This window comes from Oryx dammah, unplaced genomic scaffold, assembly GCF_014754425.2.
Source record: "Oryx dammah isolate SB20612 unplaced genomic scaffold, SCBI_Odam_1.1 HiC_scaffold_23, whole genome shotgun sequence".
NCBI classification, from domain to species: domain Eukaryota; kingdom Metazoa; phylum Chordata; class Mammalia; order Artiodactyla; family Bovidae; genus Oryx; species Oryx dammah.
In genome coordinates, this window is record NW_024070207.1 from 114,464,393 (window position 1) to 114,474,971 (window position 10,579).

Here is a 10,579-nt window from a genome sequence, read left to right on the forward strand (position 1 = left end):
TCCAGGCAAGAACACTGGAGTGGGTTGCCATTGCCTTCTCCAATGCACGAAAGTGAAAAGTGAAAGTGTAGTCGCTCAGTCGTGTCGGACTCTTCGAGACCCCATGGAGTGCAGCCTACCAGGCTCCTCCGTCCATGGGTTTTCCAGGCAAGAGTACTGGAGTGGGGTGCCATTGCCTTCTCCTAGCCTAGCAGTAGTAATGCATGAGTTTTCGGTTGTGTCTGACTCTGTGACCCTATGGATTGTAGCCCGCAGGTTCATCTGTCCATGGAATTTCCCAGGCAAGAACACTGGAGTGTGTTGCCATTTCCTTCTCCAAGGGAGCAGACCTTAGCACAAAATAAGATTTGAAAGAGAACAAGATATGGAGATTTATAGTCATGGCTTCAACATACTCCTAGAGCATGGATAGCTGCTGCTGCTGCTGCTGCTAAGTCACTTCAGTCGTGTCTGACTCTGTGCAACCCCATAGACGGCAGCCCACCAGGCTCCCCCGTCCCTGGGATTCTCCAGGCAAGAACACTGGAGTGGGTTGCCATTTCCTTCTCCAATGCATGAAAGTAAAAAGTGAAAGTGAAGTTGCTCTTAAAGACTGTTAATTAATAAGGGTTGTTGACATTTTTTCTTAGCCGTGCTAGTTGCTACTTGTGTAATCTTTGGTCACTATAGCTGTTGCTATAGTTAGCCTCTGAAGCCTCAGATGCTCATTTTAAAAAGTTATTTATGCAAAATGAAAATAACTTTTTTTACTAGTTATAAGAGTAATACACACTTGAGGGGAGGAAATATCCTAGAAAGTAGGAGAAAACATAAAGAGAAAAATTAAAATTGCATTCCCACCACTCAGTGGTAACCAGAGTTAACAGTTTGGTCTCAATCCTGTGGGCCTTAGGCACATATATACCCACTGTGCATGCACACACATGCTCACACATTCACATTTTCCTACTCTCTCTCTCCCTATATAAACTCACACACACACACATATATGTACACATATATATACATAACAAAAAATTTTTTCTACACATAATACACTTTTTAAAAATTTGATAGTTGTGAACTTACCATTTTGTATTTTTTTTTGTTCACTACAGTCAACATCTTTTTGTATTCATCATAAAGCTCTATAGCATGATAGTTAACTGCTACATAATCGTCTTTTTATATGTGTGTGCATGCTAAGTCACTTCAGTGGTGTTAAACTCTTTGTGTCCCTATGGACTGTAGCCTGCCAGGCTCCACTGTTCATGGGATTCTTCAGGCAAGAATACGGGAGTGGGTTGCTATGTCCTTCTCAAAATATTGTTCTGGTAAGGAGCCCACCAAGCTCCTAAGTCCATGGAATTCTCCAGGCAAGAATACTGGAGTGGGTAGCTATTCCCTTCTCCTGGGAATTTTCTTTACCCAGGATCTAAACCAGGCCTACTGCATTGCAGGTGGATTCTTTACTGTTCAGTTCAGTTCAGTTCAGTTCAGCTGCTCAGTCATGCCCAACTCTTTGTGACCCCATGGACTGCAGCACTCCAAGCTTCCCTGTCCATCCGGTACATCTTTACCGTTGCTGTACCTTAAACCTTTTTATCATGAAAGTGTATTTTTTATAATTTTTCAGTGTAATGAACAATGTCTGTGAACATAAATTTTTATACACCATGACTTTTCCACTAGCATTAATTTCTAGGAGGAGAATTGTTGGGTCAAAGAGTACATGTTTTAAAAAATATTTTTATTAAAGTAACACAGGCACATTGGGGTAAGCCGAATAAAGCCACTCCACTAAATACATCCATGTCCTCACCCCTGGAACTAGGAACTAGGAACCTGGAACTAGTTTCCTTCCCTTGCAAAATCCCTTAGGAATTTTGCAGGTGTGATGAATGAAGTTAATGCTCTTGCACTAGAAAAAGTGTTCTGGATTACCTAGGTGGGCCCAGTATAATCACAAAGGTTGTAGCAAAATGGGGAGAGAAGATAGTCCCAGAAGGAGCTGAGATGTTGGGAGCAGAATTCAGAGAGATGTAACTGCTGATGGGAAAAGGGCCACAAACTCCCAAACACCCACAGCATTGAGTCACTAGAACTGGAAAAGTTAGGGAAATGGATTCTCATGTAGAGCCTCTGGAGGGAGTTCAGCCCAGTGACATTCATTTTGGACTTCTAACCTCCAGAATGGTAAGATAATTAGTTTGTGTTGCTTTACGCTCCTCCATTCATGGTACTTTGTTACAGGATGACGGGAAAGTGGTATACACACAAACAAGTGTTCTAAATAAAATAAGGCTTCTCTTGCCTTATTTTGAGAGTTGAGGGAGTGGACCTCGACTCTCTTCCCTTGTATTCCTCAGTTCCACTCCCCAGGGAGATTCACTTTCAAACTCAACTCTTTCTTCTGGATTTCCCTCCCTATATCTAAATAACATGTAGTGGAGGTGATGGAATTCCAGTTGAGCTGTTTCAAATCCTGAAAGATGATGCTGTGAAAGTGCTGCACTCAATATGCCAGCAAATTTGGAAAACTCAGCAGTGGCCACAGGACTGGAAAAGGTCGTTTTCATTCCAACCAAAGAAAGGCAATGCCAAAGAATGCTCAAACTACCGCACAGTTGCACTCATCTCACATGCTAGTAAAGTAATGCTCAAAATTCTCCAAGCCAGGCTTCAGCAATACGTGAACCGTGAACTTCCAGATGTTCAAGCTGGTTTTAGAAAAGGCAGAGGAACCAGAGATCAAATTGCCATCCACTGGATCATGGAAAAAGCAAGAGAGTTCCAGAAAAACATCTATTTCTGCTTTATTGACTATGCCAAAGCCTTTGACTATGTGGATCACAGTAAACCGGGGAATTCTGAAAGAGATGGGAATACCAGACCACCTGACCTGCCTCTTGAGAAATCTTTATGCAGATCAGGAAGCAATGGTTAGAACTGGACATGGAAGAACAGACTGGTTCCAAATAGGAAAAGGAGTACGTCAAGGCTGTATATTGTCACCCTGCTTATTTAACTTATATGCAGAGTACATCATGAGAAACGCTGGACTGGAAGAAGCACAAGCTGGAATCAAGATTGCTGGGAGAAATATCAATAACCTCAGATATGCAGATGACACCACCCTTATGGCAGAAAGTAAAGAGGAACTAAAAAGCCTCTTGATGAAAGTGAAAGAGGAGAGCAAAAAAGTTGGCTTAAAACTCAACATTCAGAAAACGAAGATCATGGCATCTGGTCCCATCACTTCATGGGAAATAGACGGGGAAACAGTGGAAACAGTGTCAGACTTTATTTTTTTGGGCTCCAAAATCACTGCAGATGGTGACTGCAGCCATGAAATTAAAAGACATTTACTCCTTGGAAGAAAAGTTATGACCAACCTAGATAGCATATTCAAAAGCAGAGACATTACTTTGCCAATGAAGGTCCGTCTAGTCAAGGCTATGGTTTTTCCTGTGGTCATGTATGGATGTGAGAGTTGGACTGTGAAGAAGGCTGAGCGCCGAAGAATTGATGCTTTTGAACTGTGGTGTTGGAGAAGACTCTTGAGAGTCCCTTGGACTGCAAGGAGATCCAACCAGTCCATTCTGAAGGAGATCAACCCTGGGATTTCTTTGGAAGGAATGATGCTGAAGCTGAAACTCCAGTACTTTGGCCACCTCATGCGAAGAGTTGACTCATTGGAAAAGACTCTGATGCTGGGAGGGATTGGGGGCAGGAGAAGAAGGGGACGACAGAGGATGAGATGGCTGGATGGCATCACGGACTTGATGGACATGAATCTGAGTGAACTCCGGGAGGTGGTGATGAACAGGGAGGCCTGGCGTGCTGCGATTCATGGGGTCGCAAAGAGTCGGACACGACTAAGTGACTGAACTGAACTGAACTGAACTGAACTGAACTGATAGTGCTATGTCTTGACTTATTAGTTTTAGGCACTATCTCTGGAGCTCCTCTTAGAATCACTTCCATTATTCTCCCAAACTTCTCTCCCAAAGTCTTCCACTATATCATATTTTTTTTGTTAATATTTATTGCTTTACAGTAAATGACCAGTTAAATAGTGTTCCAGGTAGTTTATACTATAGGTTTTTTTTTCGTACAATTTATTGTTTTTCCTGATGTTAATAGGTGTCTTGATTTTCTTACTTGCTTAGTTCTGAGGCACTCATTCAAATCTTCCTTATTTCCTATTGCTGCTATCATAAGGCCAGAAGTCTAAAATGTGTCTCACTGGGCTAACATCAAGGTGTTGGCAGGACCACATTCCTTCTGGAAGCTCTAGGAGAAAAGTTATCCCCTTGTTTTTCCAGTTTTTAGAGGTTGCCTGCATTCTCTGACCCCTTCCATCTTCCAAGTTGGAAACAGCTGGTCCCATCTTTCTCTTTTTTCCTTTTTTTTTTTTTGCTGCCTCCCTGCTGCATATTTAAGGAGCTTTGGGATTACACTGGGTTTACCTGGATAATCCAGCCTCCTTGCCGCTTCCCAAGGTTGGCTGCAACCTTAATTTCTCTTTTCCATCTAACCTAACATATTCAGAGGTTCCAGGGATTAGGACATGGGCATCTTTGGGGGGGCATTATTTTGTCCACCATGTCCTCCACCAGGTTTGCTCATGATTATCAATAACATGTTGCACAAACTCCCTCCTCAAGCTCTCCATGCTGTTTCACCTAAACTGATTGCCCTGTGGTCTCGTCACACAGCGTCATCCAGGAACCATCCTGTTGCTGTTGTCTTCGGTGGCACCCCTAGTTTCCTAGGTCTTGTGTCTTCTGTGTTCTTAGTGTACTCCTTTCTCTGCTGGGGCACATCTTCTCAATGCTTCTGAAGGAAGAGTACATGGGAGGCATGCATTTGGAGTCCTCACATGTCTGCAAATGTCATTCTTCACATTCATACTTGATAGATGGTTTGGTTGAGTGTAGAATTCTAGGTTGAGGGTCAATAACTCAGAATTTGGAAGATATTGTTCCATTATCTTCCAACTTCTGGAAACCTTATTGAGATGTCTCATACTGTCCTGATCCCCAATCCCTTTGTTAGACAACTTGCTGCTTCTCTGTGGAAGCTTTTAGGATTATCCCTGCTGTTCTGAATTTCATGAGGCTATATCTTTGTGTGAATCTTTTTTTATTCATTGTCCTGGACACTTGGTGGGCCCTTTCCATGCAGAGACAATTGTCCTTCATTTTAGGGACATTTTCTTGTATTATTAATTGCAGTTTTTCCATTTATTTGCTTACTTTTTTCCTGGACTACGTATAAGTTGGATACTTGACCTTCTGGAATGATCCTCTATATTTCACACCCTTCCTGTTCTGTTTTCCACTTCACTGTCTTTTATTTTACCTCCTGGGAGATATCCTTGACTTTATACAACAGCTCTTTTATTTAGTTTTTAAAATTTTGGCTATCATATTCTGTATTTCCAAGATCTCTCTCATTCTTTGATTGCAACAACTTTGCTTCCTCTTCTTCCTGCTTCTTCTCACTCTCTCTTATCTCCCTCTTTGTCTCTGTTTTTATCTGTGACCTGGATGCATAGTCTCTTCACATTCTGAAATTTTTTTAGTGTTTGGGGGTTTTTTGGTCCTTGTATAGTATTTATTTTATTTTATTAAAATTCTTAAATTGAGCTAACAACAGTTTCTAGCATTACAGAAGTTTCATTCGTACAACATTATGTTTTGACTGGTGTATAACCCTACAGCATGCTCTGTGGGCCACCATATAGTTGACCCCCTTTACCTATTTCACCCTCCCTGCTCCCACTCTGGTAATCACTCTTCTGTTTTCTGTATCTAAGTGGCTCTTTTGGTTTGGTTTGTTGACTTTTTTTGTTTTTCTGTTTGTTTTTTAGATGCCACATATGAGTGCAATCATACTGTATTTGTTTTTCTCTGTCTGATTTATTTCATGTAGCATAATACCCTCAGGGTCCCATTCATGTTGTCACAAATGGCAAGATTTCATTCTTTATTTGGCTGAATAGTATTCCATTGTGTATATATAACATGTCTTCTTTATCCATTCATTTGTTAATGGACACTTAGGTTCTTTCAACGTTTTAGTGTTTGGTTTTTGATGAAGTCTTCTTTTGTTCCCTATATGCTTATCTTTTCCCCTTAGTTTCTTTCTTTTTTTGGTATTTTTTGATACTTCCTTCACAATGGAAATATTTCTCAAATGTCTGGTAATCTTTGATGGTTGGTACTGAACACCAAGGTGCCTACAAGCCTTTTGGCCATCCTGTGAGCCTGGTAGGGCCTTTGGTGAGCAGTGACGGAGAGGGGTGTCAGTTGGGGCATGGCAGGAAACAAATGCTACACTTCAATTGGGCCATCTAGAGGGTTTAATAAGGGGTCATTTATGAAGATGTGGGCAAGGTGCAGGGGAAACAGCAAAGATTATATCAGTATGCTGGGTCCCAAAGGGCAGAAAGAGGAAGTCATATTTGGAACTCCATGAGGGTCTCCACACAGGAAGGGCAGGGGTGGAAGCTGAAGTCTTCAGCACAAGGACATAGCCACTTGGTGGCACGGAAGGGAGAGAGTGAAGGGACTTAATCCCCTAACTTCTCTCTCCCGCCATTCACCCCTGCTAGTGCTGTGCATACTTCCAGTGCCCAGAGTGGGCTCGAGGAGAACCAAGGATGGCAAAAGAAGGCCTCCTGCACAGCCTGTCCCAGTCTGGGTCCATCAGAACAGAAGCCATTCCGCATGTTTCAGGTATAAAAGGTCAAATGTAGAATTAGGATCTTGGTTGTAGGTAGGAGCAGCCTGGAAGGAGTGGTGAGGATAGAGGTCAGGGTTGCTGCTGAAAAGGTCAGAAGAGCTGATAGTTAAATGCCTTGGTCCAAAGTTCCAGAACTGGATGCTGTGGCAATTCTCAAGAATCTCCAAGAAGATTCTCCCACAAGTCACCCCAGTTTATAGTGGCTAAGCGTTCTCAAAGGCTTCATGGGCAGTGGCTGTGAATCCCATCTGCCCGTTTGTCTTGTTCCCAGGGAACTGGTGTTTGGTTTCAGTTGCCTCTCAGCCTCTTTGGTTTTCTAGAGAAGGAGACTCCTAGCCCCGACCCATGGCAGGGAGGATGGCCAGGCTTGGTCACTAGGGTTCTGGGAACTGGATCCTCTCGGGGTTAGTGTCTGACAGAGCAGGGTCAGGAGAGGACTGAGGATCCAGCCACTCAGTATACAGACAGTGACACTGTTCCCCTGATCACAGCCCTGAGCCTCGCCTGAATTTCACTCAGCCAGGGTGCTCGCTTCCTGGGGTTTGCTGCAGACCCCTATTTGCTGGCCTCCTTCTAAGCCTGAGGGCTTCCCTGGTAGCTCAGCTGGTAAAGAATCCACCTGCAATGCAGAAGATCCTGGTTCGATTCCTTGGTCAGGAAGATCTGCTGGAGAAGGGATAGGCTACCCACTCCAGTATTCTTAGGCTTCCCTGGTGGCTCAGATGGTAAAGAATCCACCCGCAATATGGGAGACCTGGGTTCGAACCCTGGGTTGGGAAGATCCCCTGGAGAAGGAAAAGGCTACCCACTCCAGTATTCTGGCCTGGAGAATTCCATGGATAGAGGAGCTTGAGGGGCTACAGTTCATGGGGTCGCAAAGAGTCAGACATGACTGAGTGACTTTCACTTCACTTTGCTAAGACTGATACCCTTACCAGGCTGCTATTTGAACCCCAACAGTGCCTTGAAATGCCTGCTGCTGCTGCTGCTAAGTCACTGCAGTCGTGTCCGACTCTATGCGACCCCATAGATGGCAGCCCGTTGAAATGCCTAGTCCTGTGCTATTTCCTCTCCTGTTCTCCTTGTCCTTGTGGGTGGTGAGTACAGGCTAAGTCACTTCAGTCATGTTGGACTCTTTGTGACCCTGTGGACTGTAGCCCACCAGGCTCCTCTATCCATGGGATTCTCTAGGCAAGAATAGTGGAGTGGGTTGCCATGCCCTCCTCCAGGGCATCTTCCTGACCCAGGGATGGAACCTGCATCTCAGGTCTCCAGCACTGGCAGGCAGGCTCTTTACCACTGGTGCCAATTGTGGGTGGAGTTCCTCTTTATTCCTTTATCATCATTTTCTTGGGAATTGAGAGGGAAAGATGGTGATACATGTTAGTGTGCTAGATGGACAGAAGCATGTGTTTAAGACAGTGGCAAATTGTCCAAGTAGATGCTCACTTTACAGTCCTGTGATGACTTTTAAATGTTTGTTTGCTCAGTTATTTGTTGTTGTTGTTCTGTCGCTAAATTGTGTCCAACTCTTTGTGACCCCATGGACTGCAGCACACCAGGCTTCTCTGTCCTTCACTACCTCCGAGTTTGCACAGATTCATGTGCATTGAGTCGGTGATGATATCTAACCATCTCATCCTCTCCTGCCCTCTAATCCTTTTGCCTTCCATCTTTCTCAGTATCAGGGTCTTTCCCAGTGAGCTTGCTCTTCGCATCAGGTGGCATCTATATGACTATATGACTGTAATTACTCAATTATAGTCACTGTTTATTCTAAGATATTCAATAAGGAAAATATCATCAAGGTATAACAACCTTCAAGAGCAACCTTTTTCATTACTAAAATTAAACTCATTCTAGAAAATCTGGAACCACAGTGTCAGACACTGTGCTAAGCACTGGCCAACCCATTTTCCAGATGAGGAACCTGAGGCATAAAGAGGTTCAGAAAGCTCCCAATACTGCGAGCCAGGTAGTCCCCGGTGAAGCCTGAATCATTCATTCCCAGGCCAGTGGCTGCACCCCCATCCTCTTCTGACCCAGAAAATAGAAGGGAAAAGGACCAAATACTGCCATGTGATTCCTAGATGACCTCTTAATCTTTTGGACTATTTACTGCCAGAGTTTTAATGTATTTTCTAAGTTAAAAGGCAATTATAAGTATAGGACATGTGAAGATATATGGATGTATGCTGTGTTTTGTCACTTGCTGTTATGTCATAAGCATTTTGTATATATACAAATTTCATACCAAGCAAAGCACTCTCAAGAATCTATTTACATTTTATATGAAGGCCATTGCATAGGAATTTTAAACTATGAAAAAAATTGGATCATTTCATTCAATTTCAGACAACTCTAGTTTCTAATGAAACCAGAAGCTGTCTTTACATTGCCAGACCTCCCTGCTAAGGGACATGAGAAATTTAGCTTCTCTGAACTTGAGTCTCCTCACCTGTAAAGCGGGATAGTAACATCTTACACTGTTGTCCTAAGAATGTAAAAGAGGATAAAAGTATCAGCTGCTGCTGCATGCATGGTTAGTCATGTCCAACTCTTTGTGACCTCATGGACTGTAGCCTGCCAAGCTCCTGTCCGTGGGATTTTCCAGACAAGGATACTGGAGTCGGTTGCCATTGCTTACTCAAGGGGATCTTCCTGACCCAGGGATTGAACCTGCATCTGCTGCACTGGCAGGAAGATTCTTTACCACTGAGTCACCTGGGAAGAATATCAGAGCTCCCTGCTTCTCCATAAAAGGTAGTGATTATCTTAAGATAGGTATTCAAGAGGTAGGTAGCACACTGTGTTTTTGTGTAAGGTTGAATCTTTTTTTAAAATTTATTTATTTTAATTGGAGGCTAATTACTTTACGATATTGTGGTGGTTTTTGCAAGGTTGAACCTTTTTAATCCTTTATTTGGGTGCTGAGAAAAGGTCTAGTGTCTATATGATACTGGTGTTGTTTACAGTTAGGAGAGACTGAGGCATATATAAAATTTTTCTGAAAAATTAATTATGAACACAAGGAGAAGTTTCAAGATTCCCCTTTGTTCAGGACATTTTCTGGGAAACAACTGGTTAGATAGATGATCATCGTTAGATCCTGTGGTGGTGGTGGGGGTTGGAGAATGTCAGGCTAAAGCTTACTAGAGTTCTGACCTGAGGTCAGTGGAGAAGGTGGGCAGGCAAGGAGGTAGCTAGTTTCCTCGAAAAGAGCTTTGCTCATTGAAGAGCATCAGAGAATTCCTTAAGCATTTTTGTCAGGAATTCTAACTTATTCCCAGAAGGTTATGAAATATGTTCTCAAAAGGTTCTGTTTCAGACAGGTTTAATATTTCACAATCAAATTTATAAGAAAAATAAAAGGTGTTTTGGGACTCATCCAAGAAAAAAGTCCTCCCTTCCCAAGGTTCTCAGTTTCTATCATTAGAGCACTAGAGAGTTACCAACTCAAAAAAAAAAAAACAAACCAGTTATAGTTTGGGAATTTTCATATATCTTAGTATCATTACATGTTTAGAAAATGCCTAAAGGAACATTCCATCAGAAGGTAAGTGATGATCAATTATTTCCATAATAACCAATAATTGTGAGCTTATGGAAGATTTTTACTTTCTATACTATATATCACAAAATTAAAAAAAAACAATGAACAGGCATTACTTTCATAATGATAATAAGCATCACATCTCTTTTCCTGGCTCAGAGATGTGTGTCACTGGTAGCTCCCTTGAGCCCCCTTTCATCTCTAAGAACCAGTAGTCATGTGACCACATGGGTCATCTGGGCTCCAGGATGCTGAGGTCCAGTGAGGTTCTCAGATTTGAGCTGCATCAGAATT